General features: G+C 36.2%; 1 long non-coding RNA gene across 1 annotated transcript in view; it reads right to left on the bottom strand.

Moving 5' to 3' along the window:
* The window catches only part of LOC114034764, a 53,745-nt gene that overhangs the window by 10,265 nt on the left and 20,278 nt on the right, over positions 1 to 23,202 (bottom strand). The window contains exons 2-3 of the long non-coding RNA XR_003568134.1: positions 7,746 to 7,928; positions 1,751 to 1,854 (exon numbers count right to left, since the gene is read on the bottom strand). This is a non-coding gene — a long non-coding RNA (uncharacterized LOC114034764). The remainder of the gene's footprint in view (positions 1 to 1,750; positions 1,855 to 7,745; positions 7,929 to 23,202) is intronic.

Here is a 23,202-nt window from a genome sequence, read left to right as displayed (position 1 = left end):
AAAGGAAGGAGAAAAATTTTGGAACTCAAAATCTTATAAAAAGCAAATGTTGAAAACTAAAAATAAATAAATGAATGATTTTTTAAATACGAGAAAAAATTTTAAAAGAAAGAAAAGTCATGGATTTGGAAGATAGAATGTCTTGTGTGAGCAACAGCAAAGAGGCCAGTGTCACCACATCATAAAGTCAGTATGTGGAAGAGGATAAAGTGTAAGAAGTTTGGAAAATTAGGGAGGGCCTAGATTATGAAAGGCTTTAAAAGTCAAACAGAAGATTTTATATTTTAACCTAGATGTTAAAAGAAGCCATTGAAGCTTATTGAGTAAAGGGATAACATGGTTAGACCTGTACTTTTAGAAGATCTCTGTGATGGTTGAGTGGCGGATGGGTTAGAAGAGGGAGAAACTTGAGGCAGAAGGACCAACCAGAAGTTTTTTGAAATAGTCTTGGTGTGAAGTAATTAAAGTCTGCATCAGGATGGTACTTGTGTGAGAAAACAGAAGGGAACATTTACAAATGAAGTTGTGACAGTAAAAAATAAGACTTAGCAATAGATTGGATATTACATAGGGTGAGTGCCAATAAGGAGTCTAGTATGACACTGAGGCTGTAAACCTGGGTGACTGGGAAGACCATGCCACCCTCTACAGTAATAGGAAAGTTAAAAAGAGGGGAAGGTGTAGGAAGAAAGATAATGAGTATTGGTTTTGGATATGTTGTATTTGAGATGTCTATAAGACATATAGTTTGAGATGTCTAAAACACAGTTGTAAACCAGAAGTCAGGCAAGAGGTTTGTTGTTGTTCTGTCATTTTTCAGTCATGTCTGGCTCTTCATGACACGGGGTTTTCTTGGCAAGGATACTGAAATGGTTTGCCATTTCCTTCCTTGGCTCATTTTACAGATGAAGAAACTGAGGCAAACAAGGTTAAGTGACTTGCCCAGGGTTACTCAGCTAGTTAGTGTCTGAGGCCAGGTTTAAAACTCAGGAAGATGAGTCTTCCTGACTCCAGGCCCAGCTGGAATCATTCATTCATTCATTCATTCATTTATTTATTTAAAAAAAAATTTTTTTGGATTTTTTAAAGAATCATTCACTTATTTATTTTTAGTTTTCAACATTCACTTTTATAAGATTTTGAGATCCACTGCACCACCTAGCTGTAGACTAGAAGTCAGGTGAGAGGTTAGGACTGGATAAATAGATCTGAGAATCATCTGCATGGAGATAATAATTGAATACATGGGAGCTGATGAGATCAGAAAGTGAGACAGTGTAGAGGGAAAAGAGAAAAGGACCCACAAAAGAATTTTGGAGGATACTTACAGTTATTGAGTAGGGCTTGGAAGAAGATCCAGCAAAAGAGACTGAGAACACAGTAAGGAAGAGGACCAGGTGAGAGCAGTGTCATTAGGAGCAATACCCAGAAGATAATGATTGACAGTGTCAACAATTGCAGGAAAGGCAAGAAGAGTGATAACTAAGGAAAAGGCTGTTCGATTTGGTAATTAAGAGATCACTGGTGACTTTGGAGAGAGTAATTTGAGTCAAATGATAAAGTCAGAAGCCAGACTATAGAGGTTTTGAGAAAGTGAGAGGAAAAGTGAAGTCACAGATTGTGGACAGCTTTCTCAAGAAGTTTATCCACCAAAAAAAGCAGTGATGTAAGATGATGCCTACTTGGGATGATCAGATCAAGTGAGTGGTTTAAGGATGGGGAAGACATGGGCATGTTTCATAATACCTACCATAAGCAAAATTGATCTGTTTCTCTTCTTGTGTTGGGGAGATAGACAGGCAGGCTATTTGGGAGCTAATAATTTTACTGATAACCCAACTGTGTCTTTCTTTCCTGGAAAAGAGGCAACAGGAAGAAGATAGGGATTAGAATCACAATATGGTCATTGGGAAGCAGTTTATAGTGGAAATGTGACTGAATACCCTGTATACATTGGTGAAATGTTAATTGTCATCTGTTTTGCTACGCTATTTAATCAAATGTCTGCTTTAAACTAATATCTTCTGGGGGCAGCTAGGTGGCACAGTGGATAGAGCACCGGCCCTGGAGTCAGGAGGACCTGAGTTCAAATCCGGCCTCAGACACATAACACTTATTAGCTGTGTGACCCTGGACAAGTCACTTAACCCCATTACCTAGCAAAAAAAAAAAAAAAAGGAAAACCAAATTACCAATATCACAAATGAAAAAGAATTCACAACAAATGAAGATGAAAGAAAATTATTAGAAAATTGTGTACAGCTACATGACAAAAAAATAAATAAACTAATATCTTCTGGTTGGTCTAGTTAAGAAATATCAGTGAAGTTTTATATACTATGGTTTTGTACAGATACTGAACTGAAGAATGCCTTGAACCTGAAGTAGTTTCAACAGGGCCATGATTAAGAGATGAACTATTGTTCATAAGTATCTACATTCTGCACCAATGTAATAGATACGATATCCCAAGATTGACATTTCTTCCTTGGGGGCAATACAGGGGAGGGAAGAGAAGCAGTGTAGAAAGGAGCACAACTTTGTTACTGATAGGAAAATAGCCAATAGTCATAATCTACACTGAAATTTCTCTAGGTCCTGCTCCTGGGCTGATTTTCGTGGACCCACAATTGGTGTAATGGTAGCAGAAACATGTTGAAAGAAATTTTCCCAACCCAATTTGAAAAGCAGACTGATTTCAGAGAGTATCACCTCAGACAGAATCAAAGAAGTTCAAAAGACAGATTAAAATCTGTGGGATTAGTTGGGTAAAAATGGTCTGAATCACAAAAGAGCTTGGAATAGTCTCTGGGACTATGAGCTAAAAGATCTAATAAAACCCTTCTACAGGAGAAAAAAATTCTACATAGTGGCAGGTGACTAAGAGATAGCATCCAAGACCTGTAGAGAATAACCCAACTCTAAATGATCAAAAGATGAAAGTTCAATTAAGAGAACAGTCCAACAGCCAATGGCAACATCTTTGTGGTGGGAGATCTAGCAGAACAGAGAGAGAAGCATTCCAGCTGAGACCTCTTAGCAACATGAATTACATGTTTATGATGACATGTCCACTCCTACGTACATCACTTGACCATGTGTATTCTTTATCTCACCACTGGATGAACAGCATGGCATAGTAGATAGAGCACTGACTAACCATGTGAAAAGGGTAAGGTACCTCACCTCTCTCAATCTCAGTCTCCTCAGATGTTAAATGGGGATAATGGCAACCTTTATTACACAGCATTGTTTTGAGTATCAAATGAGATAATATATGTAAAGCGTTCTGTACATTTTATATAACTATGTAAATGTTAGCTCTGTTATTATCTTCATTAGCAGTAATATTTCAGAAATTTGTAGAAATGTTTAACACACACAAGTACAGATACACATTTCATTCAATAGGAGGAAAAGTGGAAAAGGGAGAATTAGAGGGAGGGTAGATTAAGAGAGCTCTTAAGGAAAACAAACTCTAAGGATGTTCAAAAATATTTATAACTCTCTTTGAGGTGGCAAAGTGAGAATATGAGGATTGCCCATATATTGGAGAATGGATGAATGAGTTATAGTATATAAATATGATGAAATATTATTGTACTGTAAGAAATGATGAAGGGGATGGTTTACCTGAGAAGATTTGTATAAATTGATAAAAAGTGAAGTGAATAGAACCAGGAAAACAATTATGATGACAACAATATGTTAAAAATAAACCGCTTTGAAAGAATTAGGAACTCTGATTGGTATGATGACCAACCATGACTGCAGAGGATAAATTATGCCACCCACCTCCTGATAGAGAGATGAAAGGACTCAAAAGTACAAAATAAGACACACACATATGTGTATATGCATATATGTATATGACATATATATGTATATGACATGGCCAATAGGGGTATTTGTCTCCCTTGATTATGTACGTTTATTACAGAAGTGTTTTTTCTTTCTTTTTTCTTCTCAGAGAGTAGGGTAGGTGTGGGAAAGAGAGAAAGTAGATTTTTGCTCATTGAAAAATATAAACATAATTTTAAATAAAGAAAGACTACATGTACATCTTGGTACCACATGAAACTTTTACAAAAACTGTCTATGTGCTAAGACCCAGAGATATTGCAAACAAATATAAAAAAGCAGAAATAGTAAACATTCTTTACAGACCACAACACAATAAAAATAGTAATTAGTTCAGGGAGCACAAACAAAAGACACAGAGCCAAATGGAGTCTAAACAATGAAATCCTAAATAATGAGTAGGCCAAAGAAAAAATCATAGAAACAGTTATCAATTATATGAAAGAAAATGATAACGATAAAATAAGATACCAACTTACTAGCTATGTGACCCTAGGAAAGTCACTTAACCCCAACTGTCTCACCAAAAAACTAAATAAATTAATAAATAAATAAAATAATATACCAAAATTTCAGGGATGCAGTTAAAGCAGTCCTCAGGGCAAGAAATCCTATCCCTACAAATATATATTAACAAAATAGGAAAAGAGAGGAGTAATGAACAAGCATATTTAAACATTAGAAAGCCAATAAATGACCAGATATAAAATAAGTACAAAGAGAAGATATTAAAAATTAGAGGAGAAATAAACAAACTGGAAACCAAAAAAACTTATAGAAACAACCAATAAAACTAAAACCTGATTCTTTGAAAAAAATAAAATGTATAAACCTTTAGCCAATCTGATTAAAATAAAAGGGCAGACAATCAAATAAACAAAATAGCAAACAAGGTGAAATCATAATAAAACCAGAAAAAATAAAAAGAATGACAAGAATCTACTACATGCTATTATATGCTAATGAAGCTAGAAACACACAAAAAAAGAGGAGTGCCTTCAAAAATTTTAAAAACATAGACTGACAGAAGACCAAACAGAAATATTAAATAATCCAATCTCAGGAAAGGAAAAAGAGTTAGCTGTAAAAGGAACAAGCAAAGAAAAAAACTCCTGGTCCTAATGGATTCAGCAGGGAATTCTATTAAATGTTTAAAGAATAATTAATACCTATACTATACAAATTATTCTCAAAAACTGAGAAAGAAGGTACTCAGATTCCTTATATGAGTCAAATATAATCCTAATACTTAAACCCAGGAGGAAAAAATAATGTGCAGAAGAACTACAGACCAATATCATTAACAAATATTGATTCAAAATCTTCAAGTAAAAACACCGTCAAACAAACTACAGCACTTCAGCCAAGAAATCTTCATCATCAATAAATTGGATTTATGCCAGGTATGCAAGGAGGGTTCAACATTAGGAAAACAATCAACACAATCATATTAAATTAAAAAATCCAAAATCACATGATTATATCAATAGATGCAGAAAAGGCCTTTTTCAAAGTACAAGATTCATTTATACTTAAAACCTACAAAGTATAGGGACAGAGGTGTCTTTTTAAAATATAAAAAAATTCTATCTAAAACTAAATGCAAGCATCATATGCAAAGAAGTTAACTAAAAACTTAACCACTAACGATAGGAGTAAAGCAAGGGTCTTCACTCTCCCCACTATTTTTCAACATATTTCTGGAAATGCTAGCAACAATAATAAGACAAGAGAAAGAAATTAATAACATAAAGATCAGTAAAGAGGAGATTAAAAACTATCCCTATTTGCCGATGAAATGATAATTTAATTTCCTAAGTAAATTATCATTTACTCCAAGGTAGTCAGAAAAGATACTAATTAAAACAATTAACAATTTCAATAAAGTCACAGGCTACAAAATAAACCCTTAAATTGAATTTCTATATAATATTTTTTTAAAAATACAACAGGCAATAATAGGAAGGGAAATCCCATTACAAATAACTACAAAATGCTTAAAATATTTAGGAATCAATCTACCAATACAATGTAATACTTTACTTGATTCAATCATGAAATATTCCTTAAAGAAATAAAGAACAAAATAAATAGCTGGAGGATTATTCAGTGTCCATGACTAGTCCATGCAAATATAACAAAAATAACTATACTACCAAAATTAATTTACAACTGTAATGGTTTGCCATTCCTAACATCAAAGAAACATTTTATAGGACTTTATAAAATAATAATAAAATTAATTTGGGAAGGTAAAAGATCTAGAATATCAAGGGAAGTAATGAAAAGAAGTAGGGATAAAAGGGAAATAACACTCCCAGACCTCAAGCCATATGTAAAGCAGCAGTCAACAAAACCATTTGGTGTTGGTTAAAATATGGAGATGACAGGGGCAGCTAGGTGGTGCAGTGGATAGAGCACCAGCCCAGAAGTCAGGAGGACCTGAGTTCAAATCTGGCCTCAGACCAAACACTTGACACTTACTAGCTGTGTAACCCTAGGCAGGTCACTTTAACCCCAATTGCCTAAAAAAAAAATGGAGATGACAAGGGAGAATCAGAAACAATGGAATTAATAACCCAGTGTTCAATAAATTGGAGAATAAATTACTTAGGACAAACTCTGTACTTTATTAAAACTGCTAGAAAAACTGGAAAATAAAATGACAGAAATCAGACTTTGATCAAAACTCTGTGTTAGATTCCACAATATGTTTTAAATGGTTATATGAATTTACTATTAAAAATCAAAATATTTTTAAAAATCAGGTGAGAAGCAGACCATGGGTAGGAAATGTATCCTTAACAGTAGAGTATGTATAATATATATCTTAAGCATAGAGGCAATTCTAAATGATAAAACATATAACTTTGATTACATCAAAATGAAACTTTCTACACAAACAAAATTAATAAACCTAGAAAAATGGTCAAATGGTGAGTGGGGGCATAGAATCAATGCATCAAATTTCTCTAATAAGGTTTTTGGTATGCAAGATAGATAAACAATGAACAGATATGCTTATATACACATATTTACACATACACACCTGTCTGAAGTTTGTCCCCACTCCAATCCACTCTCCATTCAGCTACCAAAGTTATTTCCCTAAAGTACAGGTCCAATTATGTCACTCTTTTAATCAATAAACTCCACTGGCTTCCTATTGCCTCCAGGATCAAATGCCAAAGGCTCTGTTTAGCATTCAAAGCCCTTCATAGCCTAGCTCCCTTCTACTTTTCCAGTGTTCTTACACTTTAATTCCCAACATGTACTCTAAGATCCAGTGACACTGGCCTAGTGCTTGTTCCATTAACAAGACACCCTATGTCTCAGCTTCAAGCATTTTCTCTGACTATCTCTCTTGTCTGGGCTGCTTTCCCTTCTTCCACTCATGCGACTGACGTCCAGTATCTCCCATGTCTCACAATCAAAACTAAAGTTCTTCAGAGAGACCTTAAGAGTATATTGTTTCTTCTGATACCTGTGTGAGCACTTGCCTTCTGTGAGTTCTCCATAGAATAGTCCTTTAGGTAAACGTTTGTTTGGCATATGAAAAATTTAATGTCCCTGCCAGAGATATGCTCTCTGCAATAGAGTTTGAATGCCTGGAACTTCAATTTGAGAGAAGATCTCAACGTATAGTACTTTATTTTGCCAGCTTATCTTCAGAATCTTTCTAAGACAATTCAAATGGAAGCAATTCAATTTCCTGACATGATGTTGGTAGACTGTCCAGGTTTCAGAGGCTTACAACAATAAGGCTAACACAATGGCTCTATATAGTCCTTTAGTTTGATCAGTGGCCTAATACCTCTTCTCTCCCACACATTCTTTCAAAGCCTCCCAAACACTGAGCTAACTCTGTTAATGTGTGCACCAACCTTATTGTCTATGTGGCCATCCCTGGAATTTATACTGCCAAGGTGAGTGAACTTATCCATAGTATTCAAAATTTCTCCATTCACTGCAACCAATGGTTCATGTATGGATGATGAAGTGCTGGCTGGTGGAGAACCTCTGTTTTCTGGTGCTGATATTATATACAATTATAATGACCTTATATTCTAATAGAGGAAGAAGAAAGAAGTGTTTCTTTAGAACCATAATAAATTAGGGGTGACAGAGATAATTAAACAAGCAGAATGCCTAAGGGTAGTTTTAATCTGTTGAGTGAACTTAAGAGAAGGAAGATGGGCAATGGGAAAAGGAATAGACTAGAGAGGAAAGTAGGAAGAAGGAGGTAGAGATTACTATTTCTTATAATCAGAACATGTAAGAAGCGCATACAAACAAGAAAGAATGGGTATGAGGAGCAGGTGTCATATGAACCTCACTATTATCTACACCAAACAAAAGAGAAACACACACATACACAACAAATACAAATACAAACATACACATGTGTGAATGCATCATATTTTCTTGTACTTTTCCCTCTCTTTGATCCTTGTACCACTTTATATAGGAAAAATATGGTGTAGGAGTAGTGCACTAAGCATTAATGATCTATAGTTAAAGCCATTTTCTTTCCAGATCACTGCCCTTCCTAACTTCCTCTTTCTTTTACCCTGACCATGGTTGTTACCCCATCTTTCTTTCCTTTCCATCACCTTCTCTGCTCCCCAACTTCATGATCTTACCTCTGAAGTTGTTCTTTCTTCTGGTGACTATTACCTTTGCCCTTATTCTTAATTCCCTCCTTTCCTCTTTCCATGAGGAAAAGAGATATAGTAGGAGGAAATTCACAATTAATAATCATAATCAAGAATGTGAATGGGATGAAATCACTATAAAATGGAAGAGGTTAGCAGACCAGATTAGAAAGTTAGAAAGCAGAATCCGACAATATGTGGCTTACAAGAAATATACTTAAAACATAACATTCACAAAGATTTGAGGTGAGGAGCTAGAGAATTTTAAAAAAGCAAAGGTAGCAATCATGATATTAGGCAAGGCAACCATTAAAATAAATATGGTTAAAAGAGATAAATAAGAACACTGAATTATTATTAAAGGTGCTATCAAAAATGAAATAATATCAAAATGTAACATACAAATACACCAAATGGCATAGTATCTAAGAACTTAAATAGAAAATTAATCATTACAGTGAACCATAGAAAGCTAAACTAAAATAGCCAGCTACGTCAACATGCCTCCTTCTGACCTGGACAAATCTAACAAAAAAAGATATACGAAGAAGAATTAAATGACAGGAATAAAATTTCAGAAAAGTAAGATATGATTGATATCTGGAATTTACTGAATAATAATAGAAAGGAGTATACATATTTCTCAATATTGCAGGGCACCTTTAAAAATTAACCAAACATTTGGGCATTAAAATCTAACAAATAAATACACAAAATCAGAAATATTAAATATATTCCTTACCGAATACAGCAAAATAAAAATTATAATTCATAAAGTGCCTTTGAAGAAAGAGGTTAAATTAAAATGAAAGCTAAATAATTTAATTCTAAAAAAATTGAAGCTTCAAAGAACAAATCATGGAAACAATAGATAAGTTAATCAAAGAAAATAACAACAATGTGACAGCATACTAAAATTTTGGGATACAGACAAAGAAGTTAGAAGGGGAAAATTTACATCTCTACACACTTTCATCAGCAAAATAGAAAAAGAACAGATTAGTGAATTTGTTGTGCAACTAATAAAAATTTTAAAACAATAAATCAAAGAACTCCAACTAAACACCAAAATAGAAAATTTTAATCTTAGATATAAAAAGTCACCTCAAAAACATTTTAGAGGAATAGGAAAGGACATAACTTTTACAGCTGTGGATAGAATGAGAGTTCTTGACCAAACAAAGAATAGAGAGGATAACAGAATATAAAATGAACAATTTTGATTGTTGTTGTTGTTGTTCTGTCATTTCAGTCATGTCTGACTCTTCATGATCCCATCAGGGGTTTCCTTGGCAAAGAAATTAAAGTGGTTTGCCATTTCCTTTTCCAGCTCATTTTACAGGTAAGGAAACTGAGGCAAAAAATTAAATGATTTGCCAAGAGTCACATGGCTAGTAAGTATCTGAGGCCAGATTTGAACAGGAAGGTGAGTCTTCATGACTCTAGGTCTGATACTTTATCCAGATTTGAAACAGATAAATATAAGGTAGTTGAAATTAGAAGGAAAAACAAAAGAAAAAATATTTGCAACAAGTTTCTCTAACGAAGGTCATATATCTAGAGTATATAGGGAACTAATTTGAATTTATAAAAACAAGGACTATTTCTCAATAGATAAACGATCAAAGAAAATGAACAGTCAGTTATCAAGGTAAAAAAGTCCAAATTGTCAATTCCATGAAATCACTAATAATAATCCAAATCACTAACAATAACAGACATGCAAATTAAAAGAACTCTGGGATTCTACCTCTCACTTATCACATTGGCAAAGATGATTTAAAAAGGAAATAATAAATGTTGGGGGTGGTGTGGAAAAATAGACACACTAATTTATTTTTGATGGAATAATGAATTAATCAAGCCATTCTGTAAAACAATTTAGCACTCTGCCCTGAAAGTCACTAAACTGTGCATAGCCTTTAACTCAGCAATACTCCTGCTGGGTATATCCCCCAAAATATTAAACATAAATGGAAATGACCCACATGTACAAAATATTTGTAGCAGCTCTTTTTGTTGTAGCAAAGAACTAGAAATTAAGGGGGTGAGGTCAACTGGGAAATAGCCAAACAAATAATATGAATATAAAGGAATATTTTTATACCTTAAAATTTTTTGAAAAGGATGGGTCCTGGAAAGACATATATGAACTGATAAAGAGTCAAGTAAGAAGAACTAAGAGAACAATTTATAAATGACTATGATAGTATAAAGAAAAACAACTTTGAAAGACTAAAGAACTCTGAACAGTACAATGACCAAACATGTCTTCAGAGAACATGTTAACTACCTCCAAAAAGGGAGGGATGGTCTAGAGAGGCAGAATAAAGCCTACATTTTTTAATGTAGTCATTTTGTTGATTTATTCTCTTTGACTAGGCTTATTTGTAATAGATGGCATTTTTTTTAAATTGGAGGAGACTAGAAGAGTAGAAGAAGGGGATTAGTGATAATGATCCCAAAAAAGGAGGTGGAAAAAAAGAAGAGGAAAATTTTTACATTCACAGAACAGAAGGAAATTCAGAGGAAAACACAGAACAGTATTGAATAATTTATTGAATAATAAAAATGTTTTTTTAAAAAGAAACTTTATTGAATAATGCATTTTGAAAACAAGGTGCATAGTGCTAGCTATAGCAGTAAGATGAGAAAAAGAAATTGAAAAAATTATCTTAGGCAATAAGGAAACAAAACTATCACTTTTGTAAATGATGTGATAATATACTTAGGCAACCCTAGACAGTCAACTAAAAACCAGTCAAAACAATGTTAGCAAATAGAAAACAATCCCAAATAGATATCAGCATTTCTATATTTTACCAAACAAGCCCAGTAGGAAAAGATAAGAGAAATTCCATTAAAAATAACTGCAGACAGTATAAAAGAGTTGGGAGTCTACCCGCCAAGATATGCACAAGAACTATACACATACAATTACAAAACACTCTTCACAGAAATAAAATCAGATTTTAACAATTGGAGAAATATTAATTGCTTATGGATAGGGCAAGCCAATATAATAAAAATGACAATGCTGCCTAAATTAACTTACTTACCCCATACCAATCAAACTACCAAAGAATTATTTTCTAAAGCTAGAAAAAATAATAAGAAAATTCATCTGGAGGAACAAAAGGCCAAGAATATCAAGGGAATAAATGAAAAAAAAAAAAGTGAAGGAAGATGGCCTAATAGTACCAGATCTCAAATTATGTTAAAAAGTGGTGATATCACCCTCCTGAGGATAAACAACAATCTGTAAGTAGTAGTAGCTGCCACACTGGGGACTCTTCTGGCCAGCTTCAGTTGGATGATGCTGCTATTTCCTTCTTTCCTTCCTTCCTTCCTTCCTTCCTTCCTTCCTTCCTCTGCCTCTATCCACATGGGGAATCATACTCTTACATGTGGGTGTTCTGTCCAAAGGAATATAAATTTTGATCCCTTAAACCTCACAAGATATCTTGAGCAGTTTGGGGGCTAGAGTTTTTTTCTTTCCTATTTATTTAATCTTTTTTTTTTTTTCAAAAAACTGGGACAATTAACTCTTTTGTCTCCTGTAGTTTTCATCTATGATTTCTTGAATTACAGCTCTGAAAAACCAGGCTTTGATAAAGCCTATTAGGATTCAAATGGAGCTCCTTGACTATGCCTTTAAACCCAAATCACTCTGGCTCTCACTGATTGACCAATAATAGGTCCTGGCCCAAGACTAGCTTGCCCATTGTTTGTGCTTTGATAGCTCAGAATGAGTGTAAATAGCAACTGTTTCTATTCTGGCCAGAAACCCTGAGGGTCTTCCCCTCCCAGATTGATTCTTTTGAGTAGGCAAACTAGGCCATCTTTTGTCTTAATTCTTACCTAGCCTTAAATCACTGGATGGGTGTTGCCTCAGACAAACTGAGACCTGGGAAAGACCTTAGATTAAAAAGGCCAAGGTCTCCCACTGCATCAGAGGCCATCTCCAGTCATTCTGACCTATGTCTTGCCACTGGACTCAGATGACTCTGGAGGAGAGAGTGAAACTGATGACATTGCACAGCCCTGCCTCGCTTAAGTCTCATTCACTTGCAAGTCAAGTCATCACCCTCCTGATGTCATTGGTCCTCTTCAAGAACAAAGGATGAATAACATTAACAATAACAATCATCAAAACTATCTGGTACAGGATGAAAAATGGAGTGGTTAATCAACTGAATAGATTAGGTATAAAATATATAGAAGTAAATGAGCAAAGTAACCTAGTGTTTGATAAACCCAAAGTTCCCAGATAATGGGGCAAGAATTCACCATTTAGGGGCAGCTAGGTGGTGAAGTGGATAGAGTTCTAGTCTTGGAATCAGGAGGATCTGAGTTCAAATCCAACCTCAGACACTTCACACTTATTAACTGTGTGACCCTGGACAAGTCACTTAACCCCAGTTGCCTTATAAAAAGGAAAAAAAAATTCATCATTTGACAAAAACTGCTGGGAAAACTGGAAAGTAGTCTGGCAGAAATTAGGCATAGATGACAACATATAGAAAGATAAGCTCAAAATGAGTACAAGATTTAAACATAGGGTGATATCATAGGCAAATTAGGGGAGCATGGAAAATTTTACCTGTCAGATCTACGGATAAGGGAAGAGTTCATAACCAAACAAGAGATAGAAAGATGACAGGAGGTAAAATGGGTAATTTTGATTATATTAAATGAAAAGTTTTTTGTGCAAATAAACTCAATTATTAGCCAAAATTAGGAGAAAAGCAGAAAATGTGGGGAGGGGAGGATTTACAAGTTTCTCTGATAAAGGTCTCATTTCTCAAATATATAGGAAAATGAGACAAATTTATAAAAATAGGAGCCATCTCTCAATTGATAAATGGTCAAAGGAAATAAACAGGCAGTTTTCAGAAGAAGAAATCAAAGTTATCAATAACAATACGAAAAAATGTTCTAAATCACTAATTATTAGAGAAATGCAAATTAAAACAACTCTAAGGTACCACCTCATATTTATCAGATTGTCTATGAGGACAGAAAAGGAAAATGACAACTGTTAGAGAGGATGTGGGAAAATAGGTACTGTTGTTAGAGTTGTGAACTGGCCCAATCATTATGGAAAATAATTTGGAACTATTTCCAAATGACTAATAAACTATGCATACCTTCACCCAGCAATACCACTACTAGGTCTGTAGATCTGGGATCAAAAAGTCCTTTCCTGTTACTATAGAGGGCAACACCAATCTCCTTTTCAGAGGGACAGTAAACCAGGTTTTGTTTTGTTTTGTTTTTAATATATTTTTATAAATGGGTTTTATTATAATTGGTTCCTTTGTAATACTATATATTTTATGCTATGCATTTAAAATTCTGGCATAGCATCTCCTTGAGTCTCTTGTCCCCATGGTTGCACCATTCAGCCAAGTGCCCAGGAAACCAGGGTTACATTTCCCTCCAAGACTAGAAACTTTACAATCCCATGCAAAAGTCAGGTGGGTTATAATTTAAATCTTTAATCATACAGCAGTAACACCAAAATCAACATTGACACGTTAAAACAACAAGTGATTATCCCAGCATCCTTGGTTATTGTCCCACAGTCAGGTGGGTTACAATTTAAATCTTTAATCATACAGCACAAGCATCAAAATCAACATTGACACATTAAAGTAACAAGGGTGATTATCTCAGCATCCCAGTTCTGTTGAAAACAAATGTGAATTAACAATAGCTGTAATAGACATACATAATCCAAAGTCTCACTTGACAGGGTACTTCAATGCCAAAATGTCTAAATTACATGTAAGACATAGTACATGAAGGTCCTAAGAGTACCAATTACTCAGTATTTATGAAAGGCATAGTATATTCCAGGCAGTGTAGTAAGTGCTGGGCATATGTGAACAAAAAAAAAAAAAAAGAAAGAAAAGAAAAGAAACAATCCCTATTCCCAATGAGTTTATATTCTAATGGGGTAGACAACAAGTATATATAAAATTATATGTGGTAGAAATATAAAGAAATATAAATCTCTCGACAGAGAGATTGAATATTCTAGAGACAGAGAAATGATTGAGGATGAAATATGATGACAAAGATGAGAAAGGATATAACCAAGAGCACATCGGGATGAAGGAGGAGGTGGTTGGCAAGGGAAAAGGCCATACTTTTGTCCAGGACTGCTGGAAAGGAGGAGAAAGTGGATGATTAGGTCAAAGGGTTTTGAGATGAAGAAAAAGAGAAAAGAGAGAAAGTGACATCAAATAGCCTGATTTTTTTCATGAAAGCAAAAGGTAAGTTCCTTTGCTGAGAAAGAGGTTGGGGAAGAGTGTGGGAGACTTGAGGAGTGAAGAGAAAGTTTCAAGTGGGACTTGAAAAAGGAAATCAATTAGGGAAGTATAAAGGGATTGCCTTGATGGAATGAGGACCCAGTTTAGGTTGGATAACATGAATCTGTAATATACCCAGTTAGCATAGTTGTGAGAATCTCACCTTTGTTCAATAGCTTGTGAGTAAGAGAGAAAAAGGAGGATATTGGGAGTAATCTAAGCCTGGAATTTTGCAAAAGAAGAGTGGCATAGGAAAAGAGGACAAGAGATTCAAAAATAAAGGACAGTGTAGAATTGAAATTACTAATTATCGGGTTGAGATTGGAGAGGGAAGAAAGTGAAGTCAGAACAGGGGTAATGGCCTGAGAAAGTACTGAGAGGAATAAAACCTCACAACCAAATGATGAAAAGTACATATATTAAATACATCCTTTGTTAACCACTCTGAAATAAAATTTTATTTAATAAAAGGCACTTGAAGAAAGGATTAAAAATTAAAGAGACTAAATAACTTAATCCTAAAGAATTGGTTTGTCAAAGAACAAATCATATAAATAATAGAAAATTTCATTAAAGAAAAATGACAAAAATGAGATAACATACCAATATTTTGGGATGCAGACAAATCAGTCTGTATCAAATCATATACACAAATATGCCATTTCTATGTTCAAGAATTCTGAAATTCCATATCTGATCACAATCTATTGCTGCTTTCTACCTCTCCATCTGTCTTCCTTTTCCAAACCCTATTCCTCATCCACACCACGACCTCTATCTCCTCAATCTATCCCTCGACCCCTCATTTCTCTCCCAAGCTGTTTCTCTTGTACTAGATACTCTCTCTTTTCCCCATACTGACCTTTTGGTGAATGAATTCAACTCTATACTGTGGCCTTCTCTTGGATCCCTGACCACCTAACCATACTGCCAATTACACTCTGCCTTGGATCACTCCCACTATCTGCTTACTGCCTTCTGTCTGGGTTGAAGGTGGAAAAAAATCACACAACCATTCTGACTGGGTACACTACAAATTTATATTACTCAGCTTCAACTGGGCCCTCACTGCTGCTGGGCAATCCTACTACATCCCTCATCAGTTCACTATCCCACTCTCTACAGTGGCTCTTCCATACCTTTTCATCCCTCCTCAAACTTCCCATTGTTCCACCTCACCCAACCTTTCAGCTGAGAACTTCACCTCATGTTTTACAGAAAAAAATGAGGCCATTCACCATGAGCTCTCTCTTCCACCCTGAGGCGTACAGTGGATAGGGTTCCAGGCCTAGAATCAAGAAGACCTGAGTTCAAATCCAGTCTCAGATACTTACAAGCTGTGTGACTGTGGGCAAGTCACTTAACCTCTGTCTCTCTCAATTTCTTCATCTCTAAAATGGATATAATAATAGCACCTGCCTCCCAGGGTTGTTTAGAGGATCAATTGAGATAATATTTATAAAGCACTTAACACAGTACCTGGAACATTAAAATGGTAACTATTCACTGGGATTCTTATAATCTAGCCACGGTTCAGATTCCTAAAATCTAGCCACTGCTCAGATTCTTATAATCTAGCCACTGCTGGGGTTCTTATAATCTAGCCACCGCTCAGATTTTCACAATCTAGCCAATGCCCACAGATGCTCAGACTCCTTAAGAGTCTGCCTAATATGGCAGATATTCTAATAAACCTTGTCTTTGGCTGAAAGAAGGCATGGGTCGAATTCTTTCAGGCAGGACCCATGTGTTATGATTTTGGGGTCCCAGGACCCCTGAACCTCTAAACCATATCACAATGACCAATAATTCCAGAGGACTCATGAAAGAGGCTCCCATTCCTGATCCACCCTGGTGGACACAGAAAACAGTGAGATGTATATTTTTTGGAACACAGTCAATGAGAAAATGTATTTTGCTTGATTCTGTATATTTGCTACAAGGGCTTAATTTGTCTACTTTTTTTTTTTTTGCAATGAGGGATGGAGTAGGAGGGAGAGAAAATAGATTTCTGTTAAATTGAAAAAAATAAAATTTAATTTAAAAAATAAAAAATTAATAAAAAATTAAAAATTAAAAAATTTTTAATGGTAGCTATTATTATGTCACTCACATGCATTCTGCCACTATCTCCTCCTTCACCCTATCTCACATGATGAAATAGTTTTACTTCTTCAAGCAATCCCATTCCATCCTGTCTCCTCCAATAGATTATATGCTCTGTCATCCCCACTCTATTATTTATCTTCAATCTCTCCTGTCTACTGGCTCCTTTCCTACTATCTACAAACATGCCATCGTCTCCCCCTTCCTCACTTGATCCTTTCATCCCTGCTAACTATCATCCTATAGCTCATCTGCCCTTTGTGGCTAAACCCTCAAGAAGACCTTCTGCAATTGGTGCTTATGCTTTCTCTCCTCTCACCCTCTTCTTAATTCCTTAGAACCAGTTTCAGCCTCATCATTCCACCAAAACTGCTCTCTCCAAAGTTACCGATGATCTTAGTTGCTAAATCCAATTACCTTTTCTCAGTCCTCATTCTTCTTAACCTCTCTGCAGCCTTTGACATTGCTGGTCACTCTCTTTTCCTTGAACCCCTCTTCACTCTAGGTTTTCAGGACACTATTGTCTCCTGGTTCTCCTCCTACCTGTCTGACTGCTTCTTCTCTGTCTCCTTTGCTACATCCTTATCCAGGTCACACCCTCTAACCATAGGTGTCCCACAGAGTTCAGGGCCCCTTTCTCCCTGTGTACTACTTCATTTGGTGATCTATTCTGCCTTAGCCCCTCTGCTCACCTCCAATCTCACATCTCCAACTGCCTTTCAAACATCTTGAACTGAATGTCCAGTGTACATCTTAAGTTCAATATGTCCAAAACCAAACTCATTCTTTTTCCCCGTAAATTCTATCCCCCTCCTACTTTCCCTGTTGGTTGGTTGTTGTCCTTCATGCTCAAAGAAGACCAAAATGACATCATCATGTTGGGATCAATGTACAGTGTATCCATCTGTGGTTGATCAAACCAATATGAGCTCTGAAGGCTCTACCATAGGTCAGGGACAAATAGTCTATATTAACATTTGGAATGGAGTTGTCTCCAAATTTGCCCATCTCACGTTTCTTTTGCGTCACTGTAATTCTGCTTTGCTCATAGAGTACAGTGCCTTCTTTGATGCAAGCACACTATACTGGGCAGTCCTGTGCAAGGTCTCCCACGTCTTACCATCTCTTCCAAAGTTCTTCAGAGAGACCTTTAGAGTGTTCTTGTATTGCTTCTTCTGACTTCCACATGATCATTTGCCTTGTTCAAGTCCTCCATATAATAGTCTTTTAGGCAAACGTATATTTGGCATTTAAACAACTGGCTGGCTCATTAGAGTTGTGCTCTCTGGAGTAGAGAGGTTGCATGCTTGGCAGTTCAGCTCAAAAGAGGACTTCACTGCCTAGTACCTAATGTTGCCAGGTTATATTCAGAATCTTCCTAAGACATTTAAAATGGAAGCAATTCAATTTCTTGGCATGATGCTGGTAGACTGTCCAGGTTTCACAGGCATGTGACAACAATGAGGTGAGCACAATGGCTTTGTAGAACTTCAGTCTGGTAAGCAGTCTAATACCTCTTCTCTCCCACACTTTCCTTCAGAGCCTCCCAAACACTTAGCTAACTTTTTCAATGTATGGGTTAACCTCATCATCTATGTCTACCTCCCTGGAAAGTATGCTTCCAAGGTAAGTGAATTTATCTACAGCATTCAAAATGTCTTCATTTGAGAGTAAGAAATAATTTACCTCTCAGATCTGTGGAGAAGGGAAGAATTTATGACCGAACAAAAGATAAAGTATTACAAGATGTAAAATGGATAATTTTGATTATATTAAATTAAAAAGAGTTTTCACAAACAAAACCAATGTAATGAGGATTAGAAAGAAGAAAGCTGGGAAACAATTTTTATAGTAAATAACTCTGATAAAGGCCTCATTTCTCAAATATATACAGAACTGAGCTAAATTTATAAGAATACAAGTCATTTCCCCATTAATAAATGGTCAAAGGATATGAACAGGAAAGAAATCAAAGCTATCTATAGTGATATGAAAAAAATGTTCTAAATCCCTATTGATTAGAGAAGTACATATTAAAACACCTCTGAGGTACCATCTCACATCTATCAGATATGACATAAATAGAAAATGATAAATGTTGGAGGGGATGTGGGAAAACTGGGATACTAATGAACTGTTAGTGGAGTTGTGAACTGATCCAACCGTTTTGGAGAACAATTTGGAACTATGCCCAAAGCACTATATAACTGTGCATACCCTTCAATTCAGCAATACCACTACTAGGTCTGTATCCCAAAAGGGGAAAAAGGGGGAAAGGAATTTATTTGTACAAAAATATTTATAGCAGCTTTTTTGTGGTGGCAAAGAATTGGACACTGAGGGGATGCCCATCAATGGGGGAATGGCCAAACACGTTGCGGTATATAATTGTCATAGAATACTATTGTTCCATAAGAAATAATGAGCAGATGGGTTTCAGAAAAACCCTGAAAAGACTTACATGAACTGATGCAGAGTGAAGTGAGCAGAACCAGAAGAACATTGTACACAGTAACAGCAATATCGTACAATTATCAACTGTGAAGGACTTAGCTATTCTCAGCAACACGATGATCCAAGACAATTCCAAAGGACTCATGATGAAAAATGCTGTCCACCTCTAGAGAAAGAACTGATGGAATCTGAATGCAAATCAAAGCATACTATTTTTTACTTTATTTTTTTCATGATTTTTTTCTTTTGGTCTGTGTCTTTTTTCACAATACAACTAATATGAAAATATGTTTTGCATGATTACACATGCATAACATATCAAATTGCTTATCATCTCAGTGAGGGGGGAGATGAAGAAGGGAGGGAGAAAATTTGGAACTCAAAAATTTTTAAATAATGTTAAAAATTATCTTTACATGTAATTGAGAAAAAGTAAAAAAAAAATGTAAACTTTTCCATTTGCTGTAACCAATTGTTCTATGTATGGATGGTGCGGTGATGACTGGTTTTCTTGGTGTTAATTATCAAGCCAAAATCAGCACAAGGGCCAGAGAATCGATCTATACTCTGTTGCATCTTGGCATCAACAGCTTCATTGAGTACACAATCATCTGGGAACAAAAAGTCCTTTCCTGGTCTTCAGAGTCATTTTGCTGACCTCATTGTTATATGTCCATGAAACCTGGACAGTATACCAGCTCCATGCCAGGAAACTGAATGGCTTCCATTTGAATTGTCTTAGGAAGATTCTGAAGATCACCTGGCAGGGTAAGATACCAGACATTGAGGTCCTTTCTCAAGCTAAACTGCCAAGCATTCAAACTCTACTTCAGAGAACACAACTCTTATGGGCTGGCCATGCTGTTTGATTATACCAAAGAGTATTTTCAATGAAATCTTCATGGCTTCTAAATGCCTTCTCTCCCTCTTCCTCTACCAAGAACTTGGACTTTCAGGTTGTGTGTTGGGTCCCTAGGGGGTGATTACTACCCAGGGCTTAAATACACTCCACGGGTTCACACACCTAAAAGTGAGCCTTCATTGGTGTACTTCCTTTCAATATTCCATCTGTATTCATAATTGGGCCAAAGTCATTTTTTAAGATGGCTTAGTAGAAATAATAGCTATAAAATATTTATCCCATAAAAAAAAAGTCCTTTCCTGTTACCGTAGAGAGCAACACCAACCTCCTTTTCAGAGGGGCAGTAAACTTGGTTTTGTTTTGTCTTTTTAAAAAATTTTTTTAAATAGGTTTCATTGTAATTGGTTCCTTTGTAATACTATATATTTTATGTTGTGTATTTAAAAACATTATTCAGAGAAGGGGTCCATAGGACTTACCAGATTGCCAAAGGGATCTATGAGACACACAAAAAAATTAAACCCCCATTCTATACCATGCAGAACATTTTCTCTGAGCATATCTTGACAGGAGAAAGGAAAAGAAAACAGAAGAACATTGGGTGCCATGTCGGGTGGGCAAAAGAGAACCACCAAGTGGACAGAAAGAGGAAATTTGGTCAGAAGAGTACCCCCAAGTGAACTGATTTGCCCAAGCTTAGTGTAAAATAATCTCTAAAGCTGTCTTGAGGCTCCAAGTTCAATAATCCAAAGGTCCACTAGGTGGACCTATTCCCGCCTATGTTCCCTGGGTGAAAAATGAGCTTAGTGGTGTGTAGAAAATGCAGGGTCCAAAGTATAAGGGCCCATGCTGAGTAACCCCCTGGCAAGTCATAGGCCAAAGGCCAATAATACTCAGTCTTTCAAGACTGATAAAATGAGATAAAATGGTCAGTTCTGTGTCAAGAGAGGGACTCTCCAACTCTACGCTCTCATCTCCAAAGATTGCACAGGTAGGTGATGCAGATAGGACCCGGAGTCAGGAAGACCCAAGTTCAAATTCAGCCTCAGACTAGCTATATGACCCTGGGCAAGTCACTTAATCTCTGTTTGCCTCAGTTTCCTCATCTCTCAAATGGGGATAATAATAGCAGATACCTCCCAGAGTTGTTGTGAGGTTTGAACGAGACAAAAATTATAAAGTGCTTAGCATAGTGCCTGGCACATAGTAAGTATTATATAAAAGTTATCAAGACCATCATCTTTATACTGCACCTCTGACATATTGAAAACATTTCTAAGGCTCTCCACATAATGGAGTTGGCTACTCCATTAAAGAGGTTTTTACCACCACAAAGCATGTCGTTCAATTAAAACTAAATCATCAGTAGATTGGCTTCCAATTTGCTCTAGCAAAAGGTCAAGCATCCAACTCACCCAAAGACTGTTTGTATACGAATTATTATTGGTATTGTTATTATCATCATAACATTGACTATGGTCCAAGGGCCCACAAGAACTCTAGGGTTTACGTGGACTGTGTTCAACCCTTGGGCCCTCACCTCTGAGGAATCAGTTTCTCTCTTGACTTACCTGGATTTCTCTGGGGAAAATCTCTATAGTAAAGTACCATATCCATAGTAAGTTTTCTCCCAAAGTGGGTTAACAAGCTCCCTCATTCCCACACAGGCAGTCAATGTACAATTGTTCAATTGACTTGTTGAATTATTGAATATTTAGTATGGGATAGCCTTTATTTCATCTACCAAAGGAAACACTCAAGATACAAAGGACTCACAAATACTCGTGAATAAATATAGGAAACATAAATAGCTCATTGCATTAATTATACTCTCCTGGAAGGTAGACATCCTTTATGAGCCTACTGAACAAGTCACCTGGGACCTGCACCATCTGAACAACTCACAGCAATAGCATGGAGAGTTGGCAAGGCCCAGATCTCCTCGCATTTCATGGAATTGCTTCAGTCTTTCAGCTTCATAATCCTTCCATTGGCAACCCACTTAGCCTTCAATAAATGTGCTAAGTAAATCTCTCTCTGGGAGTAGGGAAACTGATACTTTACTTTTGAACTCATAATTGCCCATGAGATAAGCTCCCAAGGCTAGAAACATCTGTTTTCAGGACCACAAACCTCTGACTCACGTTCAGATAAAGAAAAAGAAAGGCAGAATTAAGCAACCAGGTCTAGAAACTCTAGGAACTCCTCTCATGATTACTTGAGCAAGTAGAGGTCTCTCCCCATGTGTTTCAACAAGCAGTCATTTTATGTTCCTCTCCTCTCCCGCACCCTCCCCACTTCTGTTTAGAAGTCCAAGGGAGACAAAGTATGCAAAAAGAGTGTTTAAAAAGCAAGCTGTTTCACTCCTTGCTCTTATAGACCTGAATGGAGCAGCTGCTCCTGGTAATAGTCCATCTTCTCAAGACCACCTCATCTAGTCATCTGGACACAGTCCCAGCCCCCAGAAACAGGGGAGTCTGTGGACCCTTCTAACAAAGATCCCATAATCTTATCAAATGCCCCATAATCTTGTCAAATGCCTAATTGTTTGGAGACCAGACCTATGATTTCATTGTCATAGGAAGCTCTACCGATGTGAACAGGTACCTACTCTAAAACTTAGAGGCTTGGAAAGTTGTCCGGAATCCTCAGAGATTAAATAACTTGCTCAGAGTCACATGACTAATCTACACAGACAGGATTTGAACTCAGATATCCCTGCCACTAAAGCTAGCTCTCTAACCACTATGCTATGTTGCCTCTCAAATGAGCAAGTGGTATACAGACACTGAGGAAACCCAAATTAACTTTTCCAGGAAATTGTGTTCCTCTGGCAGGGACCAGGTTGATGAGAGGCCTGAATATTGATAAAATCTGAAGTTGTTTGTTCATCTTCACCTCTACCAAAGTTACCTTGCTGGTTAGCTAGTTGAAGAAAAATTCTAAA

The sequence above is a fragment of the Vombatus ursinus genome, unplaced genomic scaffold, assembly GCF_900497805.2.
Source record: "Vombatus ursinus unplaced genomic scaffold, bare-nosed wombat genome assembly UNPS02009062.1, whole genome shotgun sequence".
Classification (NCBI taxonomy): domain Eukaryota; kingdom Metazoa; phylum Chordata; class Mammalia; order Diprotodontia; family Vombatidae; genus Vombatus; species Vombatus ursinus.
Note: the sequence above shows the minus strand (reverse complement) of the source record. Positions and strands in the feature narration are given on the sequence as shown.